Source organism: Bombus flavifrons, chromosome 12 (genome assembly GCF_040668555.2).
Source record: "Bombus flavifrons isolate JBK064 chromosome 12, iyBomFlav1_principal, whole genome shotgun sequence".
In the NCBI taxonomy this organism is placed as follows: domain Eukaryota; kingdom Metazoa; phylum Arthropoda; class Insecta; order Hymenoptera; family Apidae; genus Bombus; species Bombus flavifrons.
Genome location: NC_138453.1, coordinates 4,438,351 through 4,450,553, shown reverse-complemented (window position 1 = coordinate 4,450,553; position 12,203 = coordinate 4,438,351). Strand labels below are relative to the sequence as shown.

Below are 12,203 nucleotides of genomic sequence, written 5' to 3'. Positions count from 1 at the left end.
GATAGAACTCTGTAATTTTTTTCATGCTTTCGCTGACCAGTCCAAAACGCTTATTTCAAGACAAATAAATTTTCGGCAAATATGAAAAATTGAACGTAGAACAATCGAGGAATGTCAGAAAACTGTAGGAAGTAACTTTTTGTGAAACGATAGGAATCTATTCTCGTTTCTTTTTATATTGATCTTAGAAAGGCAGTTCGGAAATAAATTCTAGCTTATCGCCTTCCAACTATCGCGCTAAACGATAATCAATTCGTATCAGAACCTCTATTGCGACAGCTGGAAGCCAGTCGCTGAGAGTTAAAGGAAGTTGATAAAAATTTGTGCATATAAGCATGCGACTTTGATGCGTTTTTGATGGTTGGTATTTCTTTCCTAGAATCCATTTCGCTCCACTTAAACGAAATACCTTATGATTTATGGGAATCATATAATTTTTTCGTAATCTGTTCGTACTGATATTGCATTAAGAAACTTATGTTCTTTTTTCATGTATCACTCGTGCATTCCAATTGGTTTCAAATTTCATCAATATGATCGTAACAGTTATGTTTCATTACCAAAACCTTGTGCTACCAAAGCTTCAAAATGTGTACATGTAAATTTATACAGAACATACGATACGAACATAAAAGTTTTATGTGATAGATATTCAAATACTTCTATGAGCCAGTGTATAAGACTGATATTTCGTATTTAAGGTCGTATTTAAGATTCATATCTAGCCAGTTGTCACCTTTGTTTGCTCACTTCCCAGGGCGTGTATAAAAAGAATGAAAAATATTTGTTCCCTGTTGAGAACAAATTGTCACTATAAATATTCCAAGAATTTCTCTCTTCTGTATGGAAAAATATTGAGATGGAACTCTGCAATTTTTTCAGAATTTCGCTGCCGAATCTGTAACGCTTATTTGAAGATAAATAACAGTGAAAAATTGCGTTCCACTATATCGTTGAATCTATTTCAAATTTTACAACTATTATAGATAACTGATCGATCGTCGTTTCTTTAACATTTACTTCCGTTCCTGTCCTATTCGTTTCTTCTTTGAAGCAGAAAAATATAGTTAGAATGTCGAATACACGTGTGAGATGAAAAGCACGAGAATACTGGAAAAATGTATCGCGGTAGATTTCACACATAGCTTCCATAATCATATTCCTTTCTGTACACGCATATCTACTTACATATTTGTGATATATATTGTAGAAAACATTAACTAAAAAAGTTGTGAACTTAATCTTCGTAAAATACCAGGAAGGAAGGTAGGAGGAAATTGAAGGATAATAGATATTCTCTCGGTGAGAAAATACAAATGTTTTATTCGAATTCGACAAGTTTTTCGGTTACCAAAATATTATATTTTTATACCTATGAAATGGCAATTTAATTTTTGCAAAAAACTTATGAATTTATGAGCAACTGAAAATTGTAAAGAGTCGGAATATTTTCTATCATCGAGTATTCTCCCTGATAATCGATTTGTTTAAATAAAATATAAGAGAAGATATTTCCGGGAAATATTTTACGATTGCGTAATTTACCGTTTTACAAATAGGTTTTGGTAAAAATTTAAAGCTAGATTATTCTTCATATGAAAGATAAATATTCAGATCATGTTCTAATTGATATTACTACCCTCCGTTAACCCTCATTTTAAGAAATTCATTTCTGACGCACTGGATGTCGACCTTTAATTATTATAAGTCCAAATCTCGCTATTTCTCATGTAAAATTTAAATGAACTTCAAATTAATATTAAGTCATAATCTCACAGTGTAATAATTTTCTTTACAAGAAATCAATTTACTTTATCTTGGCCCTCTTGTCACAGTGTATTACAGCATAATCTAATTCTCGCAATCTACACAAACCATTACCAAACGATAAACTCCTCCACAAAGCCGACTTCAGACGAAACGAACTATCATTTTGGAATCATTCGTCTTCAGTATGAATTAACTTCTCAGGAAGGTGAGGCTCCGCTGCTGTTACTTTCCATCGGATAAGAGTAGATGGGTCTATTTCTTTGTCACTGAGCATGTAGGTCATAGCCTTATCAAGTAACCATAGAAAAAGGAGGAACGTCCTGTGATTGCCACGATGTTCGAGCGTGCTTTGATCCATGAATCGAAGATGACAAAAGAAATCGCGAGACCTTCCTGAATTGTCACAGATAAGGGATAGGCAGAAAATTTCAATCGGAACTGAGCTTCAACCGATATTCCAGGAAATTTCGATGGAACTGCAGCTGGCGAAAGTTTCCTCCAGAATGAGCGAAAAAAGAGAGAACGTGCCTGGTAGAGGATCTTCGTCGTCTACGGCGTTCGAAATCGGTGATTAGGTTATCCAATGGCCAGGCTAAAGGAATATAGTCCAAGAGACTAAAGATCGCCCACGTGCCTTGATATTTTCCACAATTTTCAATTTTTTGGCGTATCTTTACATTCGAGAATAAATTTTTATTTTCGATGATATTGTGGATGATATTTTGTCAACTATTTATTGGTGTTCAATCTAAAATTGAATTTTGACGGTACGTAGATTACATTAAAGCTTGAATCTTTCATTCTGTAGAATATTTTTAAACTTGGAAGTGTCGTGTTTAAGTATTTCGAAGATTACACCTGTGTAATTTGTAAAGTTTTCTACAGTTGATGAAAAAAAATTGTATAAATTATTTAAAATGTATGCTTATGCATTGAGTATAAAGAAATAATCTTGAAGAGTGTGAAAATTTCAAGTCGTTTGACGCTAAGGAATTTTATTTAAAAGGTTTAGTTTTGCACGAAACAGAGGCTTTTTGGTATATGGCTGGAAATTCACTTACAGCGCCCACCAGCTTTGTATCATATATCCAAATTGCTTTCCGGTATCAAGCGTCATTTGCATCTCTTTGTATCTAACTTCATTGGGGACGTAATCGTCGATGCATCACTGCACTTTCAACCGTCGAAATTTTCTCATTTATTGATTCACTGACTCAATTGCAGTTCTTTATCTTACACAAATTTCCGACGAAATTTTTATATTATTTAAGTAGTAGACATAAAGTTAAATTTATCTATCATTCATGGGGAAGAAAATTCGAAAATCAAAATTTATTTCAATGATTGAAAGTTAAGACAGGAAAAATTCATAATCAAATAAAGTACAAATGGAACAATTAATAAAGGAAATTATTAATCCACAAAGAAATGAAAATGTACACGAAAGAAAATTAAAAGAAATATTTTTCATAATAATTAAAATCATTATTATTTAGACGAAGAGAGATGGAGAATATATTTTGCACAATAATGAAAATCGTAACTATTTTTTCTATCTAACTTGTTAAATTTCTGAACAATATTTTGTATTCCTAATTAATATTTCATCTAGTGCAAGATAAAATTAGTACATTATCTATGAATGTTGTAAAAATGTACATACATAATTCTAAAAGCAATTAACTAATGATAATTTGTCAATATCGTACTTATTTCCGCTTCCAAATTTTTGCAGCTAATTTGACTGTAATTAGTAAAAAGATGAATAACACCCGAGTGTCATATGCAAAAATGGGAATTTTTAATGTAAAATATACGTATCATATTTTGCGTATCGTGTAATGTGGGTTCATTCGTTACAACAGTGTAGTATGGGGTAAAATTTTTTGTTAAATAACATCAATCCAGAAAGTAAATTGATGAAAAAAAGCTTTCCGATGTTACCATTTCCAACAGGAAAATTATAATGAACATCCGATTGCTTATCGAAGCTTTTTTTAATTCTCTTCATAGGAATAAACGAAAATAGAAAATTCGAAATACCAGTTTTAAATATAATTTTCCCCTAAAGAAAAGTTATTTTTCCGTCTAATTAATTTAAAGGAAATCTTATGTTACCATAATTTAGTTTAAAATGTAGTATCCTTTTCCAGGTGGACGTACAAATTCGTTTTATGCTAGAGGTGCTTTTACATTCGGAATATTCTTTAATTGTATGAGACTACGTACTTTTATAACACAAGGATAGACGTTTCGTACGAAATCAGTTGTGGAACGTAGAAAAATGACACTGAACAATTAATAAATAAAGAAGATAGAAATACAATAAATTAATTGCAAATTCCAAAAGAAAAAATAAAAGTTTTATATTTAGAGTCGATAATGTATAAAATTTCAAAAGCAAACAGATTCTTCGTGTCGAGTGATATTATTAGCTCCCACAAAGATCGTTCGAAATGACAGAAACCGTCAATCATTCCTTCTTCAACCTTTGATGAAGGAATACGTCCATGTTTCTTGCATGAAATTTGTAATTTTATGAATGGCCTTCCCCTCGGTTCGTATTTTGTAAAGTTATTTTGAAATAATAATTAATATTAGAATAGGATCATTAGAAATAATTATCATTAGAATTAAAATAGAATAAAAACCATTACCATACTATATAAAATCAAAGCTTGTAAATATTCATTTTTCTTATCTATTTAATTTTCGACGTAATTAATTTTTTAGACATTAATTATCAAATCATTGTAATATCATAAAAATTCAATTCTTATAATATTTCTTCTTTCAATTATACAATTTTCGAAATAATTAAGTCTGGAGATATTAATTCATAATGCTCAATCAACAAAAACTTGAAGTATGCGATCCTTTATTTTCCAAGCGACTTAATTTCCAAGATTCTCATTCAAGCATTAAATTTCTCTTTCTCGGCAATATAATCGGTTATTGAGAAAGAATAGTTGGTAAACTGCCAATAAATGGTTAACAGCAACCCTTCTTTAGTTACACTCTCGAAACACCTGCAAACTTGTTGCATATGATTCCTCCATAAAAACTTCTTTACCACTTCTGTAATTTGCTAATTCTTGCCCAAATAATAGTTCCGAAAAGAAAATTAAAAATAGAAAAGCATTTCCATCTATCGAAGGTTTAATCGTAGGAATTCGACATTCTTAACAAACCAGGACTCGTTTCTTTCAATTATACTGGCGAAGATTACCTAGGAGGAGATTTTCGAACCGCAATTATCTTCGAAGAATCGAGATAAGCTCCGCATGCGAGTAAGGGAAAAATGGAAATCGGCGAGTCTCCAAGGGATGAAACATACTACGTCGTTCGAGTTTCGAATGTAGACGCGGTAACGGACTTCCGAGTGTTTCTCTTGAGCCTTTGAAAAATGGAATTGTAACCTCTCCATTGTAGTATAGAATTCTTGACTCACCTGTACGTGGCAGCCATTCTTCCTTGAATGCTTTTTGAAGCAATCTTTCTTAGGTTACAAGGCCTTCATCTTGGCGAATGGATGAAATTTAGCGTTGTACAAGTGCTACGATTCCGTGGACGAAATTTAAATCCGTTTTTGAGAAAATATCTTATTTTATGTCGATTTTTATTGACGAATATAGGATAGCTGAAAGAGGGGCTGTCTTAGGAAAGTGGATTGTGAGGGTTGTAATTTCGCTGACGATGTAGTCTGATTTTATTTCGATATTTTATTTCGCTGTCAATATTTTATGTCACATTCGAAGATCACAGAGGGAAGATAAGGTAAGTCACAATTTTCTGAAATCCAATACCTTGTCGATCGCATATTAACAAAACTGTCTTTTTATTAAATTTAATTGTGGGATTCTCTTGGAAATATTTACATTCAAAGTATTGATCTGAACTATCTCGAAAAATATTGATTTCAAAAGTATTAATCATCATACTTCACACATTAAATATAACATTAGTCCTTTTTCGTAAGACTTGATGAATTTACCACCTATTGCTGAAATACTTGTATCATACAAATGAAAATCACAGTAGAAAAATATGATAAGTAAATTTGTTAATTTTTCTATTTTGATGTTATTTAATGGTTAAAATAATATATTGAAAATTATTCGTTTATATATTAATGTATTATATATTAGTTTATATAATATGTATTTATATAATAATATATTAAAACACACCCTTCTAATTATTTAATAACATCAAAATAAAAAAAAACATAAAATTGGACGTATCATAGCTTCCTCCTGTAATCTTCGTTTCTATGATACTATTTCAGTATTCAGCAATTTCTTTATATTCTTTGCCATGTCTTGTTTCGAGATTCTGACTAATTAGGGATTAAAATTTAACGAGGATCCGTGATGTATTAGTCGTATAAAGTTAGTGGTTTTTCTAGATAGATCTGGGTAGGTAGTAAAATAAAGCACGTTCTTTTATTATACCCTGAAATTTCTTATCGAAATGGAAAAAGGTCTTGTTAAGGTAAAGAACCTTCTGAATCAATGAACTATCGTTCATATATACGTGGATTTTTCGTGGATGAGTTATAATAGCACGAAGTGCAGTGTCCGCGATAGTGGTCTACTTTCCATTAGATAAATCATTGTGTTCTCCTCGTGTGATGCTCTGTGTCGCTGAAAATTAACCATATAAATCTTGGTTAGAATTATATCACCTCGTAAATTAAATATTTCTTCTAGATTTTATTGTAAAATTTATCTCACGGCGTCGATCTTGTTTTTCTTCTTGCAATGACTAGTCAACAATAATATTGTTAACATAATGACCCATTGTAATTTTATTTAATAAATAATATAAACTCTAAACTGAACACAAACTGAACATAAGTCATTTATTTTATGTTTTAATTAAATTTTCTATGACGTAAAATTATTATATAAATTCACGAATTCATCAAAATTCTTGATCTGAAATATCTTATATATACGTACAATATACTTTTAACATTGCACAGTGTAGTTTTACATTTCATAAATGTAATTTATATGTACAATGTTTAATGTTTTGAAAGGATTTAAAATTGCATCATAATAGTGATTAAAAGCTGATTTGCACATATTGTATTTCGTTGTATTTTTAAGCATAACTGAAAATTTACTTCAGTAATTTCACCTTGTGAATAATTTTATAAATTGTTGATTTCTTTTATTTAACTTCAGGATTTAATCCAGATTCGAGATTTATTTTATTCCATTCCCAAACCATCAACCAATGATTTACAAGCACAAATATTTTTTTAGCAAGGACGAAAGTTTTAAAGGATTTGATTAATTACTGATGCGCATAAGAAGTCATTTCTATCGTTTATTCCTTTCTCTTTGCATACAGTAAAAAGTTTAGTGAGAAAGTATATCCAGAATCTTTCTATTTCATTCCGAATCAAAACGAATTTCACTTCAAGATTGGTTATACTTCACTTTCGACGAGCAAAACGGGGAAAATAATTAGTTCGATTTCTGCGAAAGGTATAATTGAGATTCTTTTATGGGAAAGGGGTCAGAATATATTTTGCATAAATGTGATTTTGAACATTAAAAGTTTAATTAAAATCGCCAATGGAAAACTGGGTTGACACAATGACAATCTCCAGTTGCTCTAATTTCATAGGTGAAACATTCTACTCGTTGCAAGCACGACTACTAAACAAAAATATACCGTAAAATTTTAGATTTATAAAACACATCAATTTGGAAAGAATGTGAAAATTCTTGTTAACTAGTAATTTCATGAAAGAAGGAAATGTTTACTATGATGTATTAATTTGTAATTTGAAAATGTCAGAATCGCGAGAGAAGTCAAATTTTTCAGAAGGTTATTGACAAAGCAACAAAAGTCTCATTAAATGTCATTAAAACATTCATTCCTCCTTTAATATTCAATCAGATCTTAATTCAATTTCATTTATTAAAAATTTTATATAATTGCTGATCATATCAGAAATAATTTCATCATGTAAATATTATTTCTTTGTTTGAGAACATAAGGTAGTTCGATCATTTAATTAAATAAGCTTCTGATTCGTTTTCATTGTACTCTATCATTTTCAGTTGAATTTCATTGTAGTATTGTATAGAATCATCTTTTCTATTCTGGATAATTTGCGTAATTTTATAATAAATGTTTAATGAATGAAAGAATTATACGTTAGGGAACATTTGTGGAATAATTGGAAATAATTTTACGATTCATTCTGTTCCAGATCAAAAACATCAGCGTTCTTCAGTTCTAAAAAGTGACGGAGGTTCCTTTATTGCGTCACGGAACGAGACTTTTGTCGCTGAAAGTACAAGTAGAGAGTAATTCTGGTTTTAACGTCTTACATTACGCGCAACGACCCAGCAATTACCAAGAGAGCAATTTTTCCGAGCCCCAAATGAATCTCTGCTACCTTGGCGGTTCGCGAACGTTAGACGTATTAAGAATTCTGACGATGGAGGAAACTCTTCATTATCGGTAAGTGCATTCTGATAATAAAAATTTTGTTAACTAAGCGTATTCTATATCCTTTCATTTTCAATGATTTAAGAGATATACGAAGCTTATATAAAATTTAATTTATTGCAAAAGATATACGAATATTTTTCTGAGTTACAAAATCAAAGAACAAAACATTTTTCTTGATTATTATTTTATATTGAGTTGAATGACAAATTTTTCCATTTCCTACTTCTTTGCTTTTTTTTAATTCATATATTCTACTGTGATTACAGCTGCAATTATGTTTCTTTCTGTTCACAAGTAAATGGGAAAATCCACTTGAAAAAAGAATAGAAATATTAAATGGAGAAATTATAAGCAATTTTCTTCATATTCATTGAATGAAACACCGTGTGATTACTATTTGTTCAAGTCGTTACAAAATTTTATGAATCAAAAAGAATTCAAAGGCTATAAAGATGTGAATATTGATTTTCCAAATTATTTTACTGGTTGTTAACTCCGTAAAATTTATTTGTGAGATAGTAATACATACTAACATGTGTAGATTATATTACTGATTACGATATCAATATAATCAATTCTGTACTTGATATAATAAAAACGTAAAAACTTTTCATTCAACTCAATCATATTGTTTGGTAAAATCAATTAAACTTTGCGAAAGTTGGTTCCTTATAGGACTGAAATTAGTGCGCACTTTTCATCCAACCTGAAACTCTTATTATAGGAAACCGATTTGGACGTATTCCTGTTCGTGCCATAAAGTCTTTCTATTACATTGGTCGATGCAGACTGTTACAGCATATAGTTCTTATTTCTACTAAATTTCTTTTTTTGCATTTTCCTCAATGAGGAAACTTATCGAATCCTACTCAAAGAAAACACTTAAAATAAAAAAATGACGATCAACGATTTAAGTTTCTTTGTAAGACGAGAACTAAGAAAAGATTTCTATATCTTTTATTACAACTTATTATAACAAATAATTATGATCGCTATGAAATTATTATTTATTTGGAACTTGAACAAAATAGAATTGAAATTGATTATGCATTAAAATAAATTTCTCTATATTGCAAAATGTATCTTTATATTTTTAATAATATATTATAAGAGTTCAAAAATTCACAAATTATTAAAAGTCTTAAATCATAAAATATGTATTTTTCATTTAATCGCAGTAATATGAACACTGTATAATAAATTCTTAATACAAAATGTTTCGATCGAAAGCTCCGATAGTTTGTCAATAAAGATAGAAAATGTAGCAGCGGTTCCAATTAAAATTTACGCGGCAATCGCGATAAAAAAGAATCGAAGTTGGTACGTGAGCAAAAAGTTTGAACAAACGTTCTAATTAATTATTCGAATAAACTCACAAACGTGAACACGATGGTCGTAAGATTTATACGACAGGCATGGAATTGTCCTCGCGCAGCTTGAAATTTAAAACAGACGAATTGAAGCTTAAGAAGATTACCCAGTAGTCCTTGAGCTCGATTTTTACAAGCAAATAGTGATGAAACCTGCTACCGCGTAATTTTACTTGTGGTTCACAATCCTTTTTGATCCTCGTTTTGCATAAAAATATATTTACCCTTTTTTAAGAAAGTGGTGAAACTTGTTACCACATTATTCAATAGTTTTTTTTTAAAAAGCAATTCAATTATTTCTTTGTTAGTTGAATATTTCTTTGTACAAAAAAAAAAAGAAAGATGAAAGGTGTTAAAAAAATGAATAGAGTAAAACTGGCGAAAAACGAGAATAATAATCGTTGTCATAAATGTTGCGCGCATAGATGTGACAACGCGAACAAATGTTATTCCTTAGATTTGGCTCGTAGCATTCGTGCAAAGAAAAAGCAGTAACTTTTGGATTTATGGCGTACAGTTGCGTAAGTGGCTGTGTGCCAAGAGTGGAAAAAGGGGGAGCCACAATGACCAGTGTTTCTGGCATTTTTCCGCCACAGAGGAATCGTCACTTTCCTCGATGACAAGTGTGACTCATTATTTAGAGCACCATTTATCCTTCGAATGTACGTGTTTTTGTTTCATAAGAAATTATTGCGCTGTTATACTAATTTTCTTTTTAAATTGAATATTGCAATGAAAGGTAAAATTTTTTATAGAGAATTGAATGAGAAACTTGTACTTAATACATCTTTAGTTTATAGAAAACTATTGTATATGTGAAATGTAATATAAATGTAATTTGAAAATATAATAGTTTAATATGGAAGAATTTGTAGTCATATTTGCCTTGTTCTTGATAAATTGATATTTGAGGAAAGAAAATACATTCTTTGGAATTTGAATAAGGAATTTGTATTAGAATTCTTTTAAAATTGTAGAGTATAACCTTAGTATATGGTATCAAGTTGAGTGTCAGCACGAACGATGTTCTTGCGAACTAAAGTTGTAAGGTCTTGAATCATTACCAACAGGTGGTAGAAGGCGAACTTTCTCACTGCAGTTGCTAGAAAAACTCTCGTCGATGAAAGAACTTGATTATGTGCAACTATGACGAAATTCTACGCCAGGGAGCATTCATTATATTAACAACATTATCCTATATAAAATATATTAAGGGAAAAATATATAGGATCACATTTTTTCTAATAGCTTATGTTTAATTTACAAAGCGGATAATTAATACTCCTCCGTTTAAACGTAACTAAAATCTGAATTTGTATTAACCTAGAAATAAAAGGAAATGTCGAGTTGAATAAAAAAATGCTTTTGTAGCAATTGCTTTCACTTCGCAATTCTTGTTCTGATTTTTTGTTTTAATATTTCGTGATATGTGCGGCTCATATTGGTTACCTTGTGAAACGAGATTCTAATTTGTTGCATTCGTATTGTTCTTGCTGCCGAGCTGGAGAATCGAAAAAATGTTGGCAAACAAATTTTTCGAGGATCGTGTTGTGGAAAAATGCCATATTCCACCCACGCTCGCTCGTTGGCATAACAACGAACATGTCAGCAACCTACTCCAAAAAAAGAAGACAAGATAAATAAATATGCATGAAATATTCACATGTCAATTTATTTGACTATCGTTACTCCCGTTACATACGAAATATTTATTGTGTATTGCGCCAATATAAAATAATTCTTAATATTAGCATGATATTTTATTAATAATATAATAAAAACTTTCAATTCAGATGAAAAATTAAAAATCATAAAAGAAGGAGTTCAAATTTGAAATTTCTAGAAATCTAAAAATGCTATTGATTTTAATAAAATAGACAATTATTCCATGCGTACTTTCATCAATCCTTCTTCTTTATAAATCTGTTATTCTCTTTCTTTTCCTTTACAATTTTTTTCACATTCTTCTAGCTTTGTAAATCATTTCTAAATTTGACAGAGTTCATGCAGCATATACTAAAAATAAAGATCAATTTACGATAAAACAACACACTTATAAATGAAACGATGCGAAAAATATTGAGAACGAAAAATATTGAATTATTCATCGTTACACTATTGTAAATTGACAAAGTGGCTCTCACGCCATTAAGTTCTCCCAAGTGCATTTGGAAATTCGTGGAATCATTTAACATGAAAGACGTGACACGAATTACTCACGTTGAATAATATTGTGGAACATTATTCTAGGATACGATTGTATAAATTATTATAAATTATTGTAATAGAATATTCCTAGGAAATACCATCGTTTATTATTATCTTAAGACATTATTTCGGCGGATTATCTTGAAATATTATTACGACACTATTAGAGGATCTTCCTGTAAAATATCATAATATGACTTTGTTACGAATATAATGAAATTAAACTAGAAATTAGAAGACGAAGACTAGAAAAAGATAAATTCGTAAGAATTATAAAAATTGTAAGTTGTAACAATAATTGTTATGGAGAATTTAATACTGCTGAATTAATATGAATTATTATCATTGTCATAATATATATCATTACGAAATACTATC

General features: G+C 30.0%; 1 protein-coding gene and 1 long non-coding RNA gene across 6 annotated transcripts in view; one reads left to right on the top strand and one right to left on the bottom strand.

Annotated features, from left to right (window-relative positions):
* The window catches only part of Glurb (metabotropic glutamate receptor B), a 323,110-nt gene that overhangs the window by 293,221 nt on the left and 17,686 nt on the right, over positions 1 to 12,203 (bottom strand). The window lies entirely within an intron of this gene.
* Positions 1 to 12,203, top strand: part of LOC138185788 (uncharacterized) — a 273,806-nt gene that overhangs the window by 257,688 nt on the left and 3,915 nt on the right. For all 5 annotated transcript variants that reach the window (XR_011174712.1, XR_011174713.1, XR_011174710.1 and 2 more), the window contains one exon: positions 8,003 to 8,256. This is a non-coding gene — a long non-coding RNA (uncharacterized LOC138185788). The remainder of the gene's footprint in view (positions 1 to 8,002; positions 8,257 to 12,203) is intronic.